We start from the raw sequence: 26,604 nt of genomic DNA, 5'->3' as shown, positions 1-26,604 counted from the left end.
ATTATTCCTCTTATCCAGAAAAGTCTGAAACTTTCACTAAAAGATGTATTTTATTATTTTAAGTGAGGCTTAAATGTATTTTTTTCCTTGTGATGAATTTCCACATATGAACTTTCTTAGAGATACAACAGCCTTGTTCTACCAGTTTTATTGCTCAAATAGGACAACAGCACTCTCTTCTCACAGCGCAGGAATATTTCCCTTCTGAAACGAGGTGTTTGCAATTTCAGCTGGCTGGGTTTTCACATGGCAAGCCTTTAAGCAGCAAACACTGTCAATACTTAACCACAAAAAAATGATACGGCTTCTTTTTATTAACTGGGCAAATGCTGAGGAAAACCGAGTGCTTTTATGTTGAAAAATAGTGCAATGCTTCCCAAACACAATGCAGGTAAACCCTGTGCTCTACCAACACGTTTCCTGAGCTCTGACTGCTCACCAGCCTTGTGTGCTGTACCAGCACAGATGCTCCACGCAGGACAGGCTGGCTGGAGTTGTAGGAAAGGGCATTTTTCTCCTTCCATGGTGTGCTCTGGGAGGACCCGAGGTTGGAGGAACACAAGTGTTGTCTGAATCTCCAATCAAACTTCCCCCACCCGGGTGAGAGAGGCCAAACTAATTAAACAGAACATCAACCCACCCAGGGAGGCAGGTGTTGGGAGAAAGTTGCCTGGAGAAAGCGGTGTGGGCTGGAAAAGCAGTGCCTCACAAAGGATGGAAGTGTGACCTTGCAGGACAACGCTGAAACGCGCTCACGGGAATACTTCGTGTAGATGCCTACAGAGGTTCTCAGCAGATGTTGTTATAATCTTGCATGCAGGAGGCAAATGAGGAGCAGAAACACGAGAAAGACTGGTCCCATTTGATCGCCGAGCATAGCAAGAGTGGAAGAGAGCGGACGCACCTCTGCAAACAGGTTTTTTCCCTCCTCCTTTTTAACGTTAAGAAACTTTGAAACACCTGCAGTGGGAAACAAAAGGTTAATTAAAAAGAACCCCAGTCTTTGCACTAAACTGATTGCTGGGATTCCTGCCAGCCTGGGAAGGTTAAAGAGCTCAAGCATGCGTGGGCTGCGGGGGGAATGGCTAAAATTTACAGCTAGCTCCCTGGAAAGTCACAGTTCAGCTGTTCTCCCGGAGCAGGTGCTCATGGGAGCGGGCCTGTCCCTTTCAAAGCGTGAAGATTGATGAAGCCTTCGCTCTCACCAACTGTAAATATACAACCAGCCTTGTCAGAGCAGGTTTGTAACATCACTTGCTGACAGCAAGAAATTTTTTTTAACCTCCTAAACACACACACACACACGCTTACCCCACACAGACACACACACACAGAAGTGCTAAAAAATAAAAACAGGCTTTTCCCAGGAAACAGAGAAAGGCAATAAATAAAACCATGGGAAAGGCATTTATGTTTTCCCTGCCCGGAGAGGCAATAGACAGAGGACATACACGGGGTGATTTCATCCTGTCCTAGAAAACAAGCAACATCTTCCTTGAGCTGTGCAGTTTATGGCCAAGTCCTGCACAGCAGCTCAGGCACTTCACAAGAGAGCCCACACCGGAGCCTGGTGGGCTTAAATCACTGCAGCACGGTGCTGCCAGCCACCCTCCGTGGAGATGGGAACAAGCAATTGTAAGAGAAGATACTGCTAAAGTAACCATTTTACACTGCCCTGGTGCCTACTTCCTGAGGACTTCATAACGTGTTACAGATAGAAATTACTTATTCTCTGCAGCCACACAGGAGGATCTTTATAAAGTTGGACACGTGTCTGGATTGGGATTTTCAAAGCAGTTTTTTTGGAGCATCCCTCTGAGCCTGCGGAACCAGACAGACTCTGAATGGGCTTCAGTGACTGAACTCCTTGGATGATAAGAAGCTGAATTAATATTCATGGCTGAGTTTACTGTCCTGCCCCAGAATTCATTCTTAGCATTGCAGTCATCTGAACTGAACTAATTCTGCAGCGCCCTTTTCTCTTTCCTTTCCCAAGGAAATTCCTTCCGCGTTATCATTTTCTCTGCGGTAAAATTTCAGGCTAATAGAAAATGTTTAGCAGATTTCTTTTGTTTGGCATTGCCTTTGCAGAATGGAGGGATTAAACTGGTTGCTTTAGGAAACATCGGCCCATCCTGACTGCCAACAAATTTTACCTCGGAAATCGATCTGCTTTTGTTTGGTGAGTTGTTTGTTTGTCTGGTGGAGCATTGGCTTTTGGATTTGCTCCGCTGCTTCTGTTCTGCTACTTCCTTCTGCTTGTTATTAATAGAAGAGTGCACAACTCCCTGCTCCTCAGGCTCCGTGAGACATCCCACTGTGCTGTTAGGCACAAACAGCCCTCCAATGGCTTCCTCAAGTTTTCCAAAAGCCCTCTCGTTATCTCTATGAGATAAGGAAGTCTTTACATCTGTAACATGAAGCTCCAGCAGATCTTGCTTGCCCATAGACCCGTCCAGGGTAGTTTCATTTGTGTTTCCTTCGAGGTGCTTCAGAGAATGAACACACCTACAAAACATCACGCAGCTCGCTCAGTGTTTGCAGGCTGTCCCATCCTTCCCTTCGCTTGTGTCACATCCCATCTCTCAAATTCCCTCACTGACGTGGCTGTCTGAGTTGCTGACGCCCTGCAATGAGGACTACTGCTGTCATTTTGGTTGTGTTTACCCAGTGCCCCTCACAGCAAGGTTCCCCCCCCCCAGCATGGTCCCTCACACTATGGCATATGCTGATAAATAACAGGAGAACGAGATACTTCCCTCTTTGTGGCAGCACAACAGTCCTGATGCACACGCCAAGGACTGGGAATGTTTCCAGAAGCTGTAAGGAAAGAAGCAGTAATTTATTGCAGGTGCTAAAAATACATCATATACCTGTGAATACAGGTGACCATCACTTGCTCAGGCAACTGGTGCTGTCCTTGGAGGCAGAAGAGCACGAAGGTCTCTTTCCACTGTAGAGCAGCAAACAGCAAAGTCCTCCCCGAGTTTTGGGGGGCAGGAACTGACACGTGCTTGCACTTTACTCCACAGCAGAGATGAAAAGCAGAGGTGGCCTGAAATACAATTAAATGTTCTCAGTAAAATCCTGTCTGGGTCTTTGGCTGGATGTTTTAAGTAACATATTTCTCTCAGGTTTGTTATTACCCTCACCCTTCACAAAGCATTACCACGTTCCTCCTGTTTTATTTTGCTTACCCCTTCAGCAAACTCCCCCCTCTGGAACATCCCTGGTTATGTGCCTGGTCCTGCCCCATCTCTGTGGCCCCTACACCCCTTGGCACCCTCTGCTGCTCCACAGCCACAGATGCAGAGGGGCTGGGACTCTCCCTCTGGGGCAGCCAGGGGCTGGGGGGGGGGGGGGACACACACAAACCCCATTGCACACATGTAGGAATGGAATCAGCTGCCCTGCTCCCAGAGCTCCCCAAGTTTCCAGGGTGTCTCAGCAAGCTGCATTCCCTGGGTTATTCACAGATACTTTCTCAGGAGCCTAAAGGGATCAAGGCTTTTTTAAGGCTGATAGGGCAGCTCCAGTTTCCATCAGCTGAGGACGAGGCCAAACAACTTGCTTTCATTAGCTCATTTATTTTTGCCAAGAGGGCGGTCGAGGCATCCTCTCCCATCCCCTCCCCCGTGCAACTCCCAATGCAGACTTTGTATGGCAAAGAGGAGGAACCCAAAGCCCAAAGCCGTGAGCATGCCTGCTCAGCCCCAGTTCGCCCAGCCCTCCCACCCCACCCAGGGAAACAGGCAGCATTACACATTCTGGCAGCTGGGAGCATCTGATTATTTTTATGGAAATTTGCTCCAAGTTGAGAAGTGGATCAATGACTATTTCTCAAGCTGGCTCCATTTTGAGAACCAAAATTGACTTCTGGAGAAGCTGCTTGATTTCCCAGCTCTCCCCCACCAGAAAACAGATTATTGCATAGGGCAAGGGTGATATAATTCAACTCCAGATGGGTTTGGGACCTATTAGACCCAAATATAAAACTCACCGAGGCTCCAAGGAAAAGAGAATTGCTCCGTGCTTTACTCTTCCTTGCCAGGACCTTACTCCTATCTCTGTTTGGTGTAAATCCATTTGCTTATATTCTGCACTCCACACAGATGGAAATGGCAGCTCAGGACATAACACAGGAGAGACTCATTTTAAGCAATTTAGTTCTCCTCCTTTCCGAGCTCCCCAGTTTGCCCTATTTCCATTACCCAACCACGCTGCCTCTTGCTTTCTATATAGCCTCGCTGTCTGCCCACATCTCTCTCCTTGCTCTCTCTTTTTTTTTATACCCTTGAAAATACATTTCTCCTAGTTTAAGGCCTTCCCCTTGTGCATCCCACATCTCTGGGGTACACCCACTGCACATCCCCAGCACGAGCACCCTCCCCCGCCCAGAGCTACGGGCGCTCTTTTGGCACCGTGTTTATTCTGGAGAAATTCAGCTCACCTTTCTCTGTTTAGTTCCACCCACCCTATCATTTAGAGAGACTTTTAATTGAACCACCTGCTTTCAGGCGTGGTGCTAAAGCCACCTTTTCACAGCTGAAGGATGTCTCAAACACACAGAGAGCTCAGCCCGGGACAGGCAGCACCTTTCCCATCTGTCCTCAAAGGGGAACTTCTGACTTTGCCCCCGTCCCCCCCTTCCCTCTCATCCTGGCCTCTCCCAGGAGCACGCTGTGCTGCAGGAGCTGTGCTTGCTCTTGCCACGGCTCTATGGAAGATTTATCATGAGCTGTGCCTCCCCCTGCCCCATCCCAGCCCAGGGCCAGGTGTAACAGCAATACCCTTCTTCCAGTTTGTCACTTAAAGTATTTTAAGGGCAGTGGAGCTAACGGAGATCCACGCAGTTAATGCACATTCCTGGCTGCAGGTTAGCACAGTGCAGCGCTTTCTGCTAGGCCTCCATAAAGAGGCTTTTAATTTAGCTCTAATAGGGAGGTGATTGTATGTTAAATAAATACTAATTGATTATTTAATATATATGCGTTGAGGGTTAACTGCTATGTAATGAGCTCCTCTCCATTAGTGGGGCTGCTAAACGTCAATTAATATGGGTTCTATAATCAATTGATATTTAACACACCCTAACTTGCCTGTTTAGACTTAATGGGTCAGCGTTTCTGAAGTGGCCAATGCCAATAGATTCTTTAAAAAATGAAAAAATATTTGTTGGCAGATTTAGCACAGAGTGGGATGGTACGGACCTGTGAAAAGCTCGGCCAAGCAGCTCCACAGAACCAGGTCAGTCTGACCAATGCCAAGAGCTGCACGTGGCAGAGACCTCTGGATCCGCCCTGACCTGCTGGGGGACTCTGACTTTTCTCTACAGCAAGCTTCCCTCTGTGATGCTCTGTAACATTTCAAGGATGTGCATGGTTATGTGCTCTCCTTACTGAGAGCGCTGGTTAGCTGTGCGTGGTGCACAGCTGGGTTTGGCCCCCTTGGATCCCACATAAGCTGCTCTTACTGCCCAGTTGCACCGGGATGCATGCTGGGGATGTGAGAGGCAGTGCCCCACTGGGAATGGACTGCCAGATAGCTACTAGGGACAAGATCTTCAAGAATGACCACGGGGTTTAGACACATGGCTTCCATTTATTTTCATAAGCATCACGTCCCTACATCTCCCAGCTGTCTTTTTGAATGTCTAATGGCTTAGATTTTATTCTCTTTGCCTCTTCTCCCCAAACACACACAAATAAATTACGTGCAAGCTGTTTCTGGTGTACGCCAGGGAGGAAACAGGGAAGTTTCTAATGAAAGGAATGATCATAACGCATTTATGACCATTATCTAACACTATTTCTTCTCTAATTTCTTCACTGGCAGTTCTCCTGACGTGGCAGAGTTTCGCTCAGCCTGCCAGAAACTCAGGTTGGAGGTGAACACACACAGAATGACACCCACCCCGTTCCCACCTGCGAGCATCTCTTTGGGTTTGCCCCCATCTCCATGTTCTCACTCTGGTATGCAAAAAACTGATCACTTGTGCCATTGTGGAAAGCAGCTCCTCTCACCCTCCCTGGTTTGTAAAACCCACAGATGTTTTAAGTGATAAAAAACAGTGCCCAGAGCAGGGAACGCAGGGCAATACCTTCTCTTACTGCATCGGTACAGCGCTAAGACAATGGGGCTTAAAGCATCATTGCAGCCTTCAGGCAGTGTTATGATGCAGATAATAAAGATGAAGAAAGAACAAAGAGGAATGTGTGGCCAGCTCATGGTTTGAAGTCTCCAGGCTGATTTATGTCATCTGAGGATCTGGCCCAGTTAAATCTAATTTTAACATCCTTGACAAATTCGTTTTAACGGCAAACTGTCAAAAGGGAACCTTTTCTCCTCCCCTCATCCTTCCATCTCCATGAGCTGTTCCCTGTGACAACACTGTTCTTGAGCTGTAATTGGCAGTATCATTCCATTATCACTTCTTCTTCAGGCCCGAGGATTTCATTCCTTGCAATTTTCCTGTTGTATAAATTCACGTCTATTTCTTCAACACACGTGCACGCGTCCATTCCCTGCGTGTGTGTGTGCTGCGCGCCTGTGTGTGCCTGGGAGGAAAACAGTACTTAAACCTGAAAGGGCCATTGTCTTATAAACCATCTTAAGGAAGCAAAAGAGCTAATTACTGGTGACAGGTAGTTCTGATTCTATGACTTGCAGTAGGAGGTGTCTGGCACCCTCAAACAGTCTAAATTCTCCTTATAAGCATTTTAAATGGATGATTATCCTAATGAACTTAATAGCATCGCTATCCAAGGACAGCATCAACTCATTGCCATCCTGTACTTCCCAGAAATAGCTTCTCTTTATACAGCGTGCCCCTGCTTTGAACAGTAATGGTTTTTAAAAGTGTCTTAGCACACAAAGGCAAAATCTTTTTTGAAACAGGGTGGAATTGGTTGGTGATTATCACTGAAAAGCTGGCAGCCACCAGCTAACCTTCTAACAATGAAATATGGGAATTTACCTTCATGCTTCAATGCTTGCTATTCAGCTGTCTACCAGGGTCTAAATCAATGATTCTACACTCTCCACTCAAGGTTTCTCTTTCAAATGCTGCAGATATGACCTTAAGTTCATCATCTAAACAATGCAGTTCACGTTTAATTTCATTAATCTAAGATCTTCCATAAAATTGCAATATGGCACCATACCTTTCAAGTACCTTCATTAAAATCCATGTTATTTCTAAATCCTATGCATATCTATGAGGTCATACGGTGTTTCATTAAAACGGATTTTTGAAAGGGCTCAGCTCTTTTATCACCAATTGTCATAAGGTAGTTTACAATAAATTAAAAAAGAAAAAAAAAGAAACAAACCAAAAAAGCACGCACACACACAATCTCTTTCCTACTGCTGAGGTGGTGACCACATCTCCTGGTACTAAGAATTACCCCCTTTCCTTATATTCACCCTCTTTCTGAGGATTTGGCGATCGCAGGGAAGGGAAGGAGATTTTGAAACCTTTCTGACTCATGAATTTCTGCTCCTTCCCATGTCCAGTGCAGTTCCCTTGCTGAAATGTGTCATTCCAACCCAAGCTTTGTCCCTGTGTATCTGCATGGCACCATGTCTTCAAACCACACTCTGGATTTGTTACTGTTCTTGGAATAATATATTGGCACAAGCTCATCTTTCTGCTGCATCCCTTTCCCTATCTCTCGTCTATTTTACAGACTGTTTGGTACTGTAATAGCACTTTGCAAGGCTATTCAGGAGCGGGGGCCTCCATGATAACAGATGCCAAGAGAGCAAAGGACAGATCGTGCACCTCGAACCCACAGCCCTCAGTGCTTCCCATCTGCACAGCTACAAGATAAGCCAGGGAAAGAACATTTCTTCTTGATGTTGTGCTCGCAGGGAGCAGGAACATCCCCACAGACACCAGCAGAAAGGAGCTACCTCTCTGCGTTCCCCTGCACGCCTCACAAACACCCGAACACCAACACAGGACGACATCTGCGCCCAAAGAAAACCAATATCCCGTGGTGTTTCCAGCTCTGGAGCCAAATTATTGAGCAGCATGAAGCTGTCCTGTGGTCCTGCCCTCAGCTCTGGGCACTGTTTGACTGAGGCTCCAGCAGCAGACAGTGCTCTGGAGATGTCATCTGTGACCAACCTTCTGCTGATGACTTCAGCTTGGCCTTCCTCGCTCTGCCCGTGGAGGGCCCGCGGTGCAGCATTACTCTGAAGAAGCAATTACAGCGAGCGGAGCGAGGAACTAAAGACAGCTCACCTAAATGAACTGAGGGAAAAGTACATGAGAAAACAAGAAAATGTCTTCATCACTTTCCAGGCTTCAAATTGGAAAAACAGGGATCAATACGGCAGAACTTCATTTAATGGTGTGAAAAACAATCCGGCCCACGACAGGCAGGAATCACTTATTGCCAAACAAACAGCCCAATTAGGCCGGGCAGGGCTCGGGGGCACAGCCAGCACCCTCCTCGGGCAGCTCGGGATCCTCATGCATGCACAACGGCATCACCAGCACTGCCACGCAGGGATTTCATCGCCTTTGCTGCCATTGCCATCGCCAGCATGTTAAACAGATTAATGGGAGCGAAGGAGAGGGAGCATAAAACACCCAACCCTCACCCCGGGCCGAGTGCCACCGGAACAGAGCGAGGCTGCAGATGACATGTGCAGAAGTAACACTGCGTTATTAAAACAAATTTGGCACGAGGAGAAAACATGTTTGCTTTGCACTTCATAACAGCTACGAGAGCGTATTTGAAATCAAATATTTGCAAGGCAGAGCACAGGGGTTTCCCCCTCCCCTCCTCCTCCCCGTGGCCACCCAAGAGCCACTGTGTGTGCATCAGAGCTGGAATTTTAGAGGTAAACGCAGAGCAGACACCAGGCCTGAGCTGCAAATCTGGCTTTGAATCGATAAAAAATAAAATATATATATATAAAAAAATCAAGGGAAACCATGTGGCACAGCCTCTGGATGCGTTTGCAGAAAACTGCTACGCGGTGCAATTTTTCTCTCTCTCTTTTTTTCTTTTTTTTTCCTGAAACATTGGTTGTATTTTCTCCCTTTATTTATTGGAGTGCTGAATGGATTATTTCGGTAATAAATCAGGCCCTTTCATTACATTTTTTAAGGTGTTGTCGCTGTTATGAAGTACAGCGTGCCATCAAAATTAAGCTCAGATTGCATTACCACCTATTTTATAGAGAGAGAATTACTCGATGGATTTTTTTCCAGCTCTGTAAGCACTGGGTGTCTTTCCTTCTCAGAACAACTGTCTCCCCAGCTCCACAGGAACGTTCCTCTACGGGCTGCAAACATTTCACCCAGCTTGTCTCTCACATACCTTTGTGTTGTGTTTTGGAATACAGTGATGCTATTTCGTTAAGCCCAAATAATCGTGCACGAAGCTCTGCAGGTGATGTGAGCAGGAACAGAACCCTGCATGTGGTGGTTGGGACAGGGGAGCCCTGCTGAGCTCCCACCCCAAGCACAACATCACCTCCCCTAAACATTCCAGCTGTAAGGAGCTGCTCTGTTAAAAGCACTGGAACTGGAGCATGCGTCTGAAGTTGCGTGTTACATAAAGGCTCCCTGGATTGCAGCCTCACAGGCGTTGTATTTCCCTTACACAGCAGACACGGCGCAGAGCTGTGTGCCGTGGGCACTGTGCTGGGCAGCTCTCAGGCACAGGTCAAATCCCCACGCCCTGCTGCTGCTTTTAAGCAGTAGGTGGCACTTCAGGAAAGTTTCTCCTCAATTTCCAGAGCACGGTGCTTTTCTGCACTCCTATTCCGCACCTCCCCTTTAAATTTGCAGTAACGTTTTTGCCAGCACTTTTAGAAACGAGAATGTCCCTGAAGAGATGAGCAAGCAATGCCTCACCTGCACACAGCACAGCACCGCTTGGGCTGCTCCTCCTTCCATCCCTCCCGCACCGCCTGGGAGCGATCCAGGAGCGGCATTGCCCTCGGCGAACCCGCCAGCTCTTACGCTGCAATCTTCAGAAGAGTTGACTGCAAATCTGCAGCCACGTCTGCCTACTGCTACAGAAGTCATTTCTGAAAACAACCAGCTGCGCGTTTCGTGCGACACCGAACGCCGCGTGCGTCCGTGACCGCCGCCGCATCCGACGGCAGCGCTGCGCAGCCGCCCATTCATCCTCCCCGGATGAAAGCAACACGGGGCTGACATGGGATGCTTCCCTGACGCCTTCCTCCCGTGGGTGCCCCACTGGGGACGGCCACGGGCACGCGGTGGGATGCAGCCAGGACACCGCCCAAACTTCGGCCGCCCACCGCAGACACGGCGCGGAGCTGCTCAAGGAGTTAAATGTATTAAGCAATTTACAATTAATAGAGAACTCATTCCAGAGATATCTACTAGAAAGTACAACAGGGCAATTAACCCACTAATACACTAGGCTATTACATCGCTATGTCTCTTATTTTAGCCTGAGGTGATTTGAAACGCATTGGATTAAAGGATATTACAGGAGATAGCATGAAAAATAGCTTAATGTAATGAGCCATCCCGTGATGTCTGCTATTAAAGATGATTTGCAGTTGAAAACTACAACATACAGTAGTTCAGCCTTTTAGAAACACGAGGGTTTAACCCTTTTCTAGCCCCCGTCCCTTGGAGGATCCATGTGAGAGCCCCTCCTCTCTCCCACCTCCCCAGCCTTTATCTGAGGATTATCAGATGCATTTTATTACAGCACAACGGTGTCGTTGGGAGAATGGTGCCTGAGGTTGATAGAAAACCAGCAATCTGCTAATAACTTTTACAAATAGATGCCTGAGAGAGTAAATAGGCCGAGGGAGGCTTCTGTGACCGGTGAAGCAAAGGTGAGATGGGAGCATCATGCATTTCAGCTCTACCCTTAGGTCTCCCACTCGCTCCACCTTGGCCTGGATGGCCAGATAGCTCTGCACCCACGTGCCAATGGGGCACACAAAGCCATTCCCTGGCCACTGCCCCATGGCAGCCATGGGACACCAGGCAGGGCTGGTGCTGGGGGCATGGTGGGGACCCCTCCTAATGGAGGAACTTGTCACTGTCACCGCGGTGTCAGCGTCACCGCCCAGCCCTGCTCTCACATACGTCCTTCTGCATCCCAGCAGTCCCAGGCGGCACGCAAGCTGTCATCCCTCGTTTCCATCCAGAGGAAGGAGCAGTGTGGAAGAAGGGCAGGGGATGACCAGGTCTTCCTGACCTCTTCTCCTTCAATTTTGCTCCTCTCCTCGGTGAGGAGGAGACGGCCATCACGCTACGTGGAACCGACAAAGCCATCTCCGCGTCGCTCTGCGCACACACAATAGCTGTGTCACTCAGCATCAGGGACGGGATGACGGGATGATGTGACGGCCCCAACCTGGGCAGCTCTCAGCCCTCCTGCTGGAGCAGTGCCGGGCTGCTGGACCTCGAGGCCTGCTTACACAGCATGGACTGTCCTTCCCAGCAGGGCCTGTGCCTCCCCAGCCCTGCACAGCACAGCACATCAGAAACAAGACTGCAAATATCACAACACAGAACCATCGGATAAAAGAACAAAGAACAGCTATGCAACATCATTTCAGTCAACTGGGACCAGTTCTAGACAAGATAGGGTTTTGCAGGACGATGTATTCCTGGCCGGCGTGATGCACGTCAGCTGATTGCTCCCAGTACTTCAACAGAATGGTGCAGGAAGGGGAAGGGGGAGCAGAGAGAAGCAGGGGAGAAGGATTCGTATGGGGAGATCTTTCCCCAGGAAAACTCCCTTTTTGGAGAGGAGGAGGGATATTAGTTGGTGACAGCAAGAGCGTAGATTTTTGCACTCCTATAAATCATTATTACTGGAATGTCCCTGAGGGGATGAGAAGAATGAATCAGTTACACGTACACAATGCCAAACTTTCGCAGTGTCCTTTTCTCTTTCAAGAAAAACAAAAACAAACAAAAAAAGCCCACCACAAAACAGACAGGAGAAAGGTAGAGAGGAAAAGAGAACAAAAGCAAAAGGAGAAGGAGGAAAAGAAAGGGAAGAATGAGAAGAAGGGAATGAATGAACTTTGGAAGCAATTTATAATTCCTTTCACCTACATCATGAATTGAACATGCAAAAAGAAAAAAAAAAAAAGAAAAACGGGAAGGGAGGGAGGGAAAATATTCCGCCCAGCATGCAGATTATCATTTGAAAAGATTCTGTTGCTATGTTTTTGTCCCTGGGTGATGAAAATGAAATTGTCTGATGTGTGCGCCGTGTTAGATTTACCTTTGCAGGGTTCACCCACAATCAGTAGAGAGGGGTCATGCCACAATATGTCATCTCACAGCTCCATCACACCAACTCCAATTTATACGAGGAGGTATTATGCATTTCAAAGGAACCCCCTGCGCGTGGCTCTTGTTACTGATCTATATCACAGCTCAGCTGAGGGAAGATTAGTTCTGCTGCAAGGGCAACGAGACTTATTTGTTTATGATTATATCCTCCTTAAAGACGCACTATTCCCTTTTTTTAATGTCTAATTTAAAGTGTGCATTAAAGGGGATGGGGAGGGGGGTGGGAAGTAAAAGGTGAGAGAATTCCGCACTCTCCCACAAGGAAACCTAATAGTCTGAGTCTCCCATGCATCCTGCTCATTAGAAAAAAAAAAAAAAAAAAAAGAGAAAAACTCCATTTAAATGCAAATTTGAGTTTTAGCTGGGGACTCCCCCAAAAGCTTCTCTTGGAAGCACCAGGGAAATAGGATTCAGAAACCTAAAATGGCTGACGGCGGTTGCACACCACAGAAAGCGTTTCCTCCCTCCCGCGTCCCCGTTCCCGCGCAGCCCGACCTGAGCAGCGCTCATCGCATCACCGCGCCGCGCCGCTCCTCGGCCCGGGCCCAGCAGCACTGCCCTCCAGCTCCCACTCGCTGTTGCTTTAATCAACATTTTCCCAGAAAGTCAATGTTTCTGTCCCCGATAAAGGCTCTGAAGGGTTTAACGAGGCCTCCGAGCACAGCACAGCCGGGAAGCCCGCAAGCAAGGCTTCATTTTGGGGCTCCAGCTCGCAGCTCGTGGCTGGCATGGAGAAACCAGTGGCTCCAGGAACATCACGGCTGCAGGGATGCAGATTTGTTTGACAGGACATGGAAGGAAGTGGTATGGTCCCATCTGTGGCCATGGGGACTTGAAAGCATCCCGCCAGGCTGCTCCCCCTGCTGCAGTCGCTTTGCTGGGACACCAAACCCACGTATGAGAAGTCCTCCCTGCTTCCCCCAGGAGACCACGGCATCGTCCGACCCCGAGCATCGACACCAACAGCGGCACTGGGGAAGGAGCACACCCGCACTCAGACCCAGAGCGTTAAACATTTTCTGCTTAAGTGCAAAATCTTTAACACATGGCTCATTAAGCCTCCTCAAACGCCCAACTACAGCTGTGGAAGGAAAACCTGAGATGCTGAGGGTCAGCTGCAAGTGCCCCCAAACCCACCGCTCTCCTGCCCTGTGGGCAGTCAGGTTCCACTGCTCACTGAGCCCCTCACGTCACCAGCCCAGGCCTGGCAGGACATCCTCCCCTCTCCCTGCCACCTTTCCCCTTCTTCTTTGTAAAACCGTGCCCCTTCCACGACTTTGAAAGCTCATCATACGATGGGTGAAAACAATTAAATGAAATAGACTGGTAATACCCATGGGAAAACATTTTTCTATATGATATTACAATCTTGTTTCAAAATTGGATTTCGCCAAGAGGAAATACAGTTTATTATAAAACACATTTTCTTTTAATTTAATTATATAATCTTTGGCTTCGGAGAAGGGATGCTTAAATCAGACCCATTTAATTTTCAAGTGTACTCACCCATCACCTAGGGCAAATTGGTTTAAATTAGTAGGTGACTACAGAAGTTCTAGATACATGTCAGACAAAAATTTATCTGTGAACTCTGCATAAGAGCACATCTACATCAGTGGCACAGCAGCAGAAATTACAGGGGAAGAACAGACGAGCACCTGAAGTGCAGCATTCACTCCCAACTCAGGGATAGCCACAACAAAAAAAACCAACAACCCAAACCAAAGCCCACAGACGTGGGATTTCATTATTATTATTATTTTTATCTTTGTTAATGCTTTGCCAGATCAGTTCATCACACTGCACGTCTGCACTATGCCAATAAAAACTGATGACCTGCAGTTAGTTTCTACCAGGTGCATTAAATTCCCATAACGTGAACAGATCTTGCTAAGTCTACCATGGCCTCTCCTTCCGCAGAGATTACATTTCCAGCCTAATGACAGCAGCGGTTTGTTCAGGCACTGCTGCTGCTGAACTCTCCCTCTGATCTGTCACAGTGACCCAGCACACAGCAGCTCAGGACGGGCAGTGCTGGGAGAGATGCTTTGAGAAAACCTCTTTTTATTGTGAGTTTATTTTCTTTTTTTTTCCCCCACCAGAAATCGGTCTTTCCAGGAGCGGAAGGTGTGCAGGACAGGGCTGTGCCACCTGCCCTCAGCCACCCCAGGGCCTCCAACCCAACTGGTCACAAACTGCAGGGACGTGATGTGAAGGAGCAGCCCCTAGAATTCCTTCCTACACAATTCCTTCCTACACGTGCACACCGATGTGCTCACAGAGCCCAAAGTCTGCGCTTCTCCACCGCTCACGAGAATCGCGTGCGGAGAGAAGAGTGGAAACCCCTCAGCAAAGGGAAAGCGGTGCCTGACTCGGTGAGAACAGCACGGTGACAATAAATAACAATGGGAAGGACTGGGGAGCCCAGCATCCCTGTGCCATGCAGTGGGCACGACGACAGGAGCACCAGCCCAGCATTTCACACTGCCCAGACAGCAGAGCCAACACAACCATCCAGTGGCAGGAGGAAGAAAAAAGTGCCAACAACTGAAATGCAGCTTGGTTATCACAACGCCTGCAGGGGTTGCAGTGAGTCTGCAAGAGGAGAAGCTCCCACTGCTCCTGCAGCCTCTGGGAAGGTTTGTACACCGTTCATAAATGTACACATAAATAAATAAATAGGCATACATCACTGTAGCATCAGTGAGGGAGAGTCTGGAAAGGCAATCTGAGTGACTCCGAAGCGCTGCTGGTGGTTCCACTCATGAGGTTGGGCACGTTGGCCAATACACAGCAACCACGCTGACACAGGTGGGAAAATACACACAACAACAGACAAATACACGCAGTAACGAATAAACACGTGTGATTTCAACAGGTGCTGTCATCTGCTCCTTCGGGCAGCACTGGATCCATCCCAGACTCCATTGGATCCCAGCGGCCGTGAGACGTGGCCGTGCCACACCAAGTGCTATGAGAACATATGACCTCAGCTGGGGCTGGCGGATAAACATTACAAGGGGCTGTTTCAGATCTTTGTAGTAGCAAATCTCAGCACTTAACTAGTAATGCAATAAGTCCTATCAAGAGCACGCTGAAAGGTGGAATAAATTTCCTGGAGAACAATGCTGGTGATGTATGCATATGACCAACGCACAATAAAACTGTAGAACGGGAGGAAAAAAATGCACATAGTCAATACAATAAAATCAGCACAAATATAGGCTGTGTAAGCAAATAAATCTAACAATCCAAATATTTTACAGCACGCTCACATGCACAACATTTTTTTCCCCCCAAGAAATTTTCAGGCAAAAAAAAATATATATATATATATAAAAAATTCGACTGTTTTGCATCTTAGTGCATTGTAAAGGCATCAGCGGCTGTCTGCACAAATTACCATTCATCTAGGCGTTGTTGTGGAAATTTTCAAGGGATTTGCAGTAATTATATGACAAAATGCTTGCAAATCTCACTCATTGCTGAATAGAAACACACGGGTCAAAGATTGAACACTCTCAGCTTGGTAATTTGTAAATGTCAATCAGGCTGGGGGCCACGGGAGGCACACGGCGGAAGCGGGAACGGCAGCGCGATGCCGTAGCAACCAGAAAAAGCCTTTTCAGCTCCGGTTATAAAAGGCACGGGATAGTTTTACTTTCCATCTTTCTTTATTTTTTTATTATTATTTTAAACAAACTGATCACCTTGCTCCAAGAGGAGGAGGAAGAGGGGGAGAGGTGGGAGGAGGGAAGTAAAGAAAGGAAGGAAAAACAGTTTAAATAAAACCGCTGAGATTAAATTAACTGATACATACATTCGCGGAGGTAGATCGTTTGCACTGTAATAAATATGGACTCCTATCTTCCCTTCTCCAAGACAGCAAGGAAAGCAAAATAAAATTAAAAGATATAACAATAAAAATTATAAATGCATTGCGGTCTGGCGGACCAGCAGCCCATAATGAAGGCAGTCGGGGTGGGGAGCACGTTGGTGCCGAGCCAGAACAGGTGAGGGAGGCATGGGGAGGGCTGGGCACCATGCAAAGCCATCCCCGTCCTTGTCCCACCTCCACCAGAGTGGGATTTGGTGTGGGGCCATCATCAGCTGTGCAAAGAAACGGTGCCTGCGTCTCCTGCTCAACCCTGAGGTCACATCCTTGGTGTCCCAGCTCTGCCAGCAGCACCGAGCAGCCAGGAAAGGGCTTACCCACATGAGAACACAGCTCTCGTGCCTACAGTTACACCACTTCACGTCCCCAAACGCAGCATTGCCTTCTCTGCACACACATCTCCCTGCACACACGAACCCCGTGTGGGGATGAGGTACTCCATCTCTGTACCAGGAACTCTGAAGAGCAAAGTTACCCTGAAGTCCCCAGTGCCAGCTCGCAAGCAGAGGCTCTGCAACAAACTGCTGAGCATGAGCTGCGTCCCCTCAACACAGAGCAACTGCAGGACGAGACACTCACAGAGTGTATTTCAGTTTGCTCCCTCTGAGTTTAAGGCTCTTTCTGCATATCAAGCTCTGCAGAATAATTTCTTGCCTTTATTTACTCTCAAGGTCCTGCACGTTATGAATATTCATTGGAATAATTAAAAGCGCTGTTCACAGCCCATTGTGTTTACTGTTAGCCCCATAAAAAACAAACAGGTTAATGATGATCTTTAGTACGGGAATTTAATATCACTCCACCTATATATCGGCTAAAAGTTTAGCCTCCCCTTTAAGCTTCATCAATTTACAGAGAGTAAGTAACCTCCATAAAAGCAGCTGCGGGCTGTAAGTCACAGGTACACGCCTCTGTGGGTTTGCCTTCATACTTGCACTTCCCTATTTATTTTATTTTTGCTGAATTTCTCATTTCAGCTTTGGCCACGGCCGTAGAGGGAGAGAACTGGGGCTGAGCTTTGGGAGCACGGAGCTGCTCCACTGCTGGGTGTGGGCAGCCCAGGGTGGGCTGCAGCCATCCGCTGGGCCTCGAGCATTACAGAAACACCGCTCTCACAATTACCTGAAGTTTTATTGAATGTGATGAAAGCTCATTTCAGATGAGAATTAGTCCTGGAACGGATGACTTCGAGGCACCGCGCGGTGATGTGCGGCTCAGCCCTGGGAGCTAATGAGCTCACAAACATCTGGAGGGGAAATGCAGGGTGGAGGAGCACGGTGTCTTTCTGCCCGGGGTGGGGAATGGGAGGAAACATCTCACTGAGCACTGGCACCGCCGCAGCTCTCACACCCTCCTGCAGCACAGCTTCACCTCTTTCCACAGCCCGGGCAAAGCTGCACCATTTCCTGAACTGCTCAGAGGGGATGGAAACTAGGAGGAGATGGAAGTGGACCAGGGGACAGCCCAAACCCGGGGAAACAGCCAGAGGAAAGCACGCGTCCCCCTCCCACGGGGCTGTACAGCGGCATCCTCTGAAATGAACTGTTCTCATCATTTAATGAGTGCTCAAAACCAAAATCACCAAAGGGCAGATCCCACTCCTTCAGTGCAACAGCAAATGTCCAACTCCACGCAGAAGGCACAGAGTAGGAAAGAAAACAGATGAAGGAGCTCCACCACATTTATAACCGAGAGCACCTGAGCACCTCCTCTGAAGCTCCTCCTGACAAATTAAGGGGCAAATTCACTTAGAAACCATTGGTTACTTTGTGATTTAAACTCTGCAGCATGTCCTGACACACAGGAAAGCAGAAGAAAGCAAGCCCCAGGCATCAAACCTGCACAGGCTGCAGGAGGAGAGCAGTGCCAGCCTCAGAGCATCCTTCAGAGCATCCCTTGGAGCACCTCTCCACTGCACAGTCTGGAAATAACATTGGTGGTTTCTCCCCGCCCGTGTGCACCCCACAACTACATCAGATTTGCATTTATGTACTTTCTAAGATGAGTTTTCCCACGCATCGCCCTCAGCCGTTGTGAAGCATTGCAAATCACACCAAGATTTGTTCAGAGCACACGCTGGAAAAGTCACACGTGTGAAAAGCAAAGCAATGTGGAAAGGGCTGTCACTGCTAACACAGCCTTCCCTGTGACAAGCAATAACATACCTGGACACATCTGTTGCTGCACAAATAAAACTACTCCTAAAAGAAGTTGAGATAAAACGACTTTTTAACTTTCCAACTTTCTCTGCAACCCTGAGAAACAATCCGTTTCAGTCATGGGAAACATTTGCAATCATTTTCCTCACACTGCACTGAGGAATCAGCACCCAAGCGACCTTTCCTGGCCTGACAGCACAGATGAAATGCAACGAAGAGTCGGATCAGATGCACTTTCAGAGCAACACAGGTGCAGCTTTAGGGATGTGCAGTAGCAGCAACGTGCATTCCCCGTCCCCAGAACTTGGGGGAGCACAGTCGGTTCCAGCACACTGCCCATCTCACCTCACTGCTGCTGACCCCAACCACGTGGGTTTTTCCCCATTCTGGGGCTTTTTGTGGCTCAGCCCGTGGGTGCTGTGCCCAGGAGCAGAGCTCCACCTCGTGCCACGGGGAGCAGGGAGGAGGAAAAAGAGGGGGGAAAAAATTAAAACATATTAAAGGTGTTAATAAGCGACTTATTTAAACGGAGTATCACATATTGAACATTAATCACCTTGCAGTAAAAGTGTAATTAAGGAGTCACTCTGCCTTCTGGGGAAGGCTTGCTTGGAAGCCGAGTGAAAATGGTCTCTTTATTAACACAAATTATTTTATTTGGCCAAAGGTAATAATTCTAAGTGAGGTCAACGGGACTCGTGCACACGCGAGCAGCGCTGGGGCCAGCACTGTTTCCATGGTGACCGAGCCAAGTTCACCCCCAGCACAGTGCTGGCTGGGCTGAGCACATGGCTGCACCCATCACCCATCAGGCACCCAGACATCCCTGCAGCCACAGTGCTCCTCTCAGTGTGTGAGCATCGTGGCACGTGGCATTGCTTTCCTGGCACAGTGATGCCAGCAGGATGTGTGGACCACAGTGTAGGCAGCACAGGGACATGGGTGCCATAAAACCTGGTGTAGGGAACCTGCTTTGGCAGGGGGGTTGCACTCCATGATCTCTCGAGGTCCCTTCCAACCCCTATGATTCTGTGAAAACCCAGCTCCAACAACTGCTCCCAGGAGCCTTTCTGGGCTCCCTGCACCAGGAGAAGCCATGAGTTGTGCACGTTGTGCAGATGACGGTCAGAAAGCAGCCATGATTTATCAGTCTCTCACATCATGTCACTCCTTTATGTACAGCATTACACACAGAGTGCTGCATTAACATTTTACTATTATTCTTACCTTTCAAAGCAAAGAGATAAGCATGTAAATCTCGGCGGTGTCAGTGGGGCTGGCACGTGCCACGCGGCTCAGCGGGCACACCTCCCTTCCCAGAGCCACCTGGAACAAGTGGAAGGGAAAAGCCCCTTCACACTTCAGTGGAGGTGTTTACCATCCCCACAAACCCTGTGGCACTGCCCACGAGATGCCAAAACAACGTGGAAGCCGCACTGACCGAGGCATCCTCAGCACCAACCTCAAAACAAGACGGGGTGGGGACCCCAACCACACCACCCCATCACACAGAACCCATTCACGCCCCTACACAACATGTCCCACCTGAGCCCGTGTGCTCCCCAGCCACAAACCAGCTCCTGCCACCAAACTGCTACGTGAGGTACCTGGTCCCGTGCAACTTATTATCACCTAGTCAAGATTAATCAAGCAGGGAAAGCTAAAGCAGGTCCCTAATTAGTTGCTGATGATAACTATATTTGTCATCCTCTCCCAATTAGTCTACTGTACATTTTGGAGTTTAATTGCACCTTGTTCTTCATTTAAATGTCATCATGTGCATATATTCTCCTCATTCTTTAGTAGATTTGAGAAAAATTTGACATTAAATATAGATTATCTTTAGATTTCCATAATTAACACAACCAAACTGTCTTCAGCTCAAGTATTTCACCTCGCACGATACATCTGGATGCTCCCTTGCAATTCAGTGCTCCTGGGGCTCCTGCTGGAGGTGAACATCACCCTCACAGCAGTGACACCAGGGACAGGTGGGTGGCAGTGACACGGCCTTGGGGTCTCCTCCCTGACTGCACCGGCGTGGCCCAGAGCCAAGGGGTGACACAAAGCCAACGAGAAACAAAAAGCCACAGGGTGACACATGCCACTGCCTGGCCCCACACCGTCCTGCCCCATCCCCAACCCCAGCCCATCCAGCAGCACGCAGAGAAGAACCCAGGGGGAGGGAAGGGAAAAAACTGTCAGGAAAGCTGTGCAGTCCTACCTGTCCCTTAAGATGAGGTGCATCACACAGATCATCCCTACTGCTTGGCCATAGCAAAATCCCTGCGTCCATCCACGTATTTCCTACTGTTCCTGGGCTTGGTGTGCACACTGCAGGCTGCAGCTTCCTGGTGCCACGGGAGGAGGCTGCTGCTGACTGAGCAGCTGGGGTAGGAGAGGGGAAGGGAAAAATGGGGGGGGGGAAAAAAAAGGAATCAAGGAGTAGTCAAAAAGTGTATTAGAAGCAAATTTGGAGAGAAATCAATGGCTTATAATTAGATTTGATTTTTCTTCAGGTTTTGTTTGGCTGGGGGTTACGTATAGACTCTATGTGAGCAGAGAGGAGAGATTAAAGCGCAGAGAACAGGTGCTGGATCACGAGCCAGTGGCCACCAAAGCATGACAGCTCCATCACTGCTGTCAGGTGGCACAGCAAATAAACATATAAATAAATAATGGGGACAGGGACGCAGCAGACCGGCGTTTGCTCACACCACCATGCAGCAGCACCCAGCCCTGCCCACCGTGCTAGAATTGGGAACTCCCACGTGCCCATGGCAAGGGATGCTCCTGTACCCCTCAGTGTTTTCATGCTGCTGTGGGTGCTGGGGCAAACCTGGCACAGGCACACGTTCCTGTGAAAAGAGAGGAGCCCGTTTGTGCCAAGTCCTCCTGATGACATCAGCAGCTGCCCTTAGGAACTCAGTGTCTGAGGTCTTCTTTCTCCTCTTCTCAATGGGAGTGCCTTGCATACGTGCATATATACACACACATGCACTACATATGTGTAGAAATACACACAGGGATGACCCACGTGGGTGCCCCCATGCTGGAGATGGTGCTGCCATCAGAGCTCCTGGCTCTTATGGGCCATCTCTTTTATTCACAACGTCTCCCTTTAACCTTGAAACTTAACCTAAAAGTCGGGCTGCTGTCCACATGACTTCCCAAAATAAATGGCATCCCTAATTAGCAGCACCCTCCGCTGCTCCAGGCCACGCTGCATCAGTGGACACCTCCGTCTGATGAGCAGTTATCGAACACACGAGCAGCAATCAACACTAATTAAACACTCGGCTGTTGAGAGGAGACAATGTTTATCAAAAAAAAAATAAAAAAAATCAAGAGGAGGGGAACACGTCTTCTGTTTTCTATAATTAGTGAGCAATATTCCCCAGGCGGTCGCAGCAATCGAACGCGGGGCCGCTCGCAGCTGCTGGGTGCATGCACACACTGCGGGGGCACACAGTCAGGGCAGGGGGAGCACCCATGGGTGGAGGCTCAGCACTGCCTCCCAGAATGGGGTCCTGCCCTTCTCGCCCCACTGGGTTGCACGAGACCAGAGCAGAAATGTCCCCGAAGCGGGGAAAGGACGGGGGCAGCTCTCTTCGTGAATGCTGAAGGAAGGAAGGGCTCCAGCTGTGGAAACAGCAGCTTCACGGTTTGTACGTGAGGGAAGGATGGGAAGAAAAATAAAAGTCCAGCACGTGCTATGCTCTGTGATTTCAGAGAATCGCATAAATCAGGTTGGACGAGACCATTAAGATCACCTTAGTTAACCCATCACTGCCATCAGAGAACCACAGAATAACTTAGGTTGGAAAAGACCTCCACAACCCCCAACCCCCAGCCCCCCACTGTGCCCACTTCCCCCAGTGCCACATCTCCACACTTCTGGAACACCTCCAGGGACCACGACTCCAACACTTCCCTGTTCCAATGCCTCACCACTCTTTCAGAAGAGATTTTACTAGATGTGTGGGGGTAAAGCTGGAAGTGGAGTCAGAAAAAATCTTTGATTATCATTCAGATGTTGAATAATGGCAGGAAAAGCACATGCCAGGGCTGGGGAGGAGCAGTACCTTCCAACTCCAGGCTCGTGGCACGGCTTCGCATAAGTGGCTGCACTCTGCCCTTATACTCTGCAGTGATCTATCCCAGATACCTCTGATATTTCTGGTAGCAAACAATCTCCAACACTCGTTTCTTAGAGCAGCAGCAGATGGTCAAGAGCATTTCCTGAAATTGAATATTATAATGAATTTAGGATCGAAAAAAAATTTACATAATAATCTGTTTTAGATTCTGATAGTGAAGAAACCTACACAGAAACTGCTTCTTTTCAGCTATCTGAATTAAAAGCATAAATCTGCAAGTACTTTAATTGTAAACAGACTCCACGCTCTTGCAGATCCATGGATGAAATTGAAAAATTAACTACCTGGTGAAACTCAAGGCCACACGCAGGGCAAGGATGGGATGGGACAGGTCCATGCCCTACAAACCAGCTGTGCCCATGTCCTGCTGCCCATCCCTGCGGGCAGGGCAGTACACCAAAGGGCAGCAAACTCAGCTGTGAGGCACAGATCCCTTAAAAACCATCAAATGTCCTTAACAATAACAAAAGGGAGCAGTCCCTGTCTGGCTGCAGGACCAGGGAGCGCTTCGCATCACAGCCCGGCGCTGCTGAGGGCTCTCCCTCTTCAAAAAGCAAATATTTAGACTAGATAAAAAAACCCCAGAGCATTTTCCCCAGGTAATACTAGTAACTAAAATAATCACATTCACTTTGCTGGTTTAATTTTATATTTCCATTTCTACCTTATCTTTTCCCTGCAAGCATCATTAAACCACACCATAACAAAAATACATGAAGTGTTATTCTTTCAAGAGAAGCCATAAACCACCTCAAAGCTTTTCAAGTTTATTCTTATCTCGTACATCTTCCTCTGGTTCTTTTTTTTTCTTCCTTCATGCATTTCAGCAAGGTAGTTTTCCCTAACGTTAAAAATAGTTGCATTGAAAATGAGATGCTGCCTCTGAAAAACGCCTCTGGAGGATTAAATAAGTAAAATATGGCCAGAAAATAAACTGGAACCTCATTAAAATAATTTTGCAAGAAGAAATCCTACCTCACAATGGGTTTTCAGTATCACTTAGAAAATTCTTAGGAGTCGCATATATATATATACACGTTCTTAATTCAGGACCATCCATTAAAAAAGGCATTACAGAGGGAACTGAAAGGCCATTTAGCATCCTTGTTTAGAGAAAAATGCGCATTAGGTAGAGATGTAATCTCCAGCAAAAGCCTTGAGATAGGGCCTGAAAAGCCCTGCTGCACCACCAGGTGCTAATGAAGGCACGGGCAGAACCAGGGCTCCTTTCTTTTGCTGCAGAACACAAAGCTGAGCCCCTCCAGCCAGGCAGGACTGCTCACCCACAGCGCTCAGGACCCTTTGTGTCACAGCAGAGTGAAGGAATGCTGAGAAGAGCTGCAGGTTCCCAAAGCTCACAGAGAGACCTGCACGGCACGGAGCACGGCACTGCCAGGATCTGCAGCGGCCGCATTTCGGATCTCCGGAGAAAACAGCTGAGCTAAGACTTGTGGAGTGCAGGAGAAACACTGCTGATGTTGCAGCTTCTAAAACAGGCCAGGGAAAAAAAAAAAGAAAAAAGAAAAATGAAAGAAAAAATTGGCAGGTTTAACTTTGCACGGAGCTAAAGCATGTTGTTGCACTTCTGAAGTATATAAAATTATTGATCATCAGCAAGTCCATTACCTCTGTGTGCAGCCAAAGCTGTGCAGTGGGCAAGGGGCCGTCCCTGAGCTCCCCCCACATTGTGGGCAGCTGGGGCAGAACCTGCCCAGGAATAAGGGCTGGAGGGCTCTGGACTAAAACTGTATTTAAATGACAAAAATCACTAAGGAACAAACGCACCTGAACACCCTCCTTAACAAGATGCTGAAATGCTTCACTCCAAGCAGGGACGTCTCTCGAGAACGGGATTCCCTTTGGGCTACCTCAAAACCTCCATCACTTTGAGCTGGACCTTAAGGTAGCGTTAACAACTCAGAGGCTGAAGCCCAACTGAGGTTAAAAAGCCTTTCCCTTAAAGCAAACCCCCCCCCACCCCAACCCCCCAGCTCCTTCCCACCCCCAGGTGTCAGCCCCACACACACGCAGCACAGCCCTGCGAAACGCAGCCGCAGTCATCCAGGCCTGATGTTACACAACATTTGGGTCGCAAATTTTATAGAGAATAAATATCACACTTCAATTTCATGGTGACTTAGGAGGGTTGGCTGGCAAATACCATGGCTTTTACATGGTTCTACCAATTACCGAGCAATTACACGTCACCTAGATCTGGAGGACATACAGCGGGATACAAAGCATTCCAATCTGTGTTGAAAAGAAAGAAGCAGTTAATAGAAAACACTTTTTTGTTTGTTTGTTTTCCTAATAAAACCCTCCTATTAGAAGCCATGCTATTCCTGGGTGACGTTATTAAAACTCCACGTCAACATCAAACCCAATGCAAAGACTGCCAGCCATTAACACATCAGTCGTGGGACGATCAATAAAGATTTACTTAAACTGTGCCATATGTCGCTTCCCAGAAAGTTTTATTATTCAGATTCACCAGTTTGTACCTCAGCCCCCACGCAATTAAATCCCACTTAGCAGCACCGACCTTCCGAGTTGAACTTGTCATTCCTACAGCTGGTCTGGAGTGGAACACCACTCTTAAATAATGAGAACAAAACGTCTGCACTGATGGGGAGCACGGGGAGCTGGGAAACCCCATCGAAACAGGGAGAGGGGGAAAAACCAAAAAGGAACGCAGGCACATTTTAACATGTTGTAGCATATTTGTAAACATCGTTAATCATGGATTAGCAGATGGTGATGCTAATTGCACCTGTGGAAGCAACAAGACCTCAAGGTTGATTACATTTACAAACTCCGCTCCTCGCTGGAGGAATCCCTGCTGTGCCCGGGGGATCCACGTGCCACAGGATCACCCTCTGTGCCTCCATGGGACCACTCGGACCTCTGGGACCGTGTGGCCATCAGGAACCCGGGGCAGTCTGAGTTGATGTTGGGGGATGAAGAGATTTGTGCTCACCGTGGCAGAAAGGCAGAGCTGGGGAGCGCGGCTGCTGAGCTGCAAGGACAAATATTTTGCCGCCACGCTGAGGGACGTTTTGATTATTGAGAAATCATTTTGGAAGGGCAATTACTGAATTTTAAAATCAATTTGGTAAATATGCTTCCAAAAGGAATCCACGACAAGCAGCAGGGAGGGAGGAATTGACTTTCAAATTACACAAACACACTGCTTTATTTGTATCTAAATATCAAAGAAACTCTATGTACAAACAGAAGTAATCAGGAAGCATGTTTTGATCTTGCTGATGTACACAAAAAATGACAATTAATGTCCTCCTTTATGATATAAAGTCTTGAGTTTTTTTACAGTTACATTACAGGGACGATTATAGTTGAGCTTAAGGCTAAAAATAATGAAAGACTATAAAAACTACATTTTAACATTTAAAAATATCCAGGAAATTAACTGCAGAAGCAGGCAATGATCCAATTAATGGATTGCATTTATTAAATCGGGGGCAAACCGTGCAGCACTCAAAGCTCCAGCTCCAAAGGTGCTGCTCTGCTTGGCACCGTGACCAAACCCAGCACTGTCCCTGGCTGTGCCAACAGAGCTGGCAGGCAAACTCTCACTAACTCTAACCATAAAGCACCACTGCCTCTTCAACACAAACCCTGCGAGCCCTGTCTGACCCTGCAGCACCAAATTAAGGCCTAAAGAGGTATTTAATGGCATCGAGGTCTCAAAGCTTTTTGGGAGCTCTGCAGAAGAGCTTCCTGCTCCATCACCACTCACCTGCCTGTCTGTTGTGGGGTGAGCTGCCATGGCTGGGTGCAGTCGAAGGGCACGTGGCTTTCCCAAACACAAGCAAACTTATTGAAGGGTCTCCTCATATTTAAGTACTGCACAAAGAAATAGACTATTATTAATTTTAACAGAGCAACTGTCGTTTGTATGGAATTAGAAATCTCTTATATCTATTTTTATAGAGAGAATATATATTTATATAAATACTATTTATACACGTACTTCACTACAGATCAAGAATAAAGCAAAGGCTTTATCTTCATCCCTGCTGCTGGAGAGGAAGGATTCTGCTAGCCCTGAAA

At 47.9% G+C, this 26,604-nt stretch overlaps 1 long non-coding RNA gene across 1 annotated transcript; it reads right to left on the bottom strand.

Annotated features, from left to right (window-relative positions):
• Positions 1–2,877: 2,877 nt before the first annotated feature.
• LOC136045874 (uncharacterized) lies at positions 2,878–26,392 on the bottom strand. The gene is made up of 4 exons (XR_010621933.1): positions 26,291–26,392; positions 22,459–22,615; positions 20,598–20,761; positions 2,878–3,055 (listed from the first exon to the last, which is right to left on the bottom strand). It is a non-coding gene; the product is annotated as an uncharacterized LOC136045874 (long non-coding RNA).
• Between the last annotated feature and the right edge of the window lie 212 nt (positions 26,393–26,604).

The sequence above is a fragment of the Cyrtonyx montezumae genome, unplaced genomic scaffold (genome assembly GCF_038088225.1).
Source record: "Cyrtonyx montezumae isolate F1298 unplaced genomic scaffold, pur_monq_1.0 scaffold_15, whole genome shotgun sequence".
NCBI lineage: Eukaryota > Metazoa > Chordata > Aves > Galliformes > Odontophoridae > Cyrtonyx > Cyrtonyx montezumae.
The sequence above is the reverse complement of the archived record's forward strand: the minus strand, read 5'-3'. Positions and strand labels throughout refer to the sequence as shown.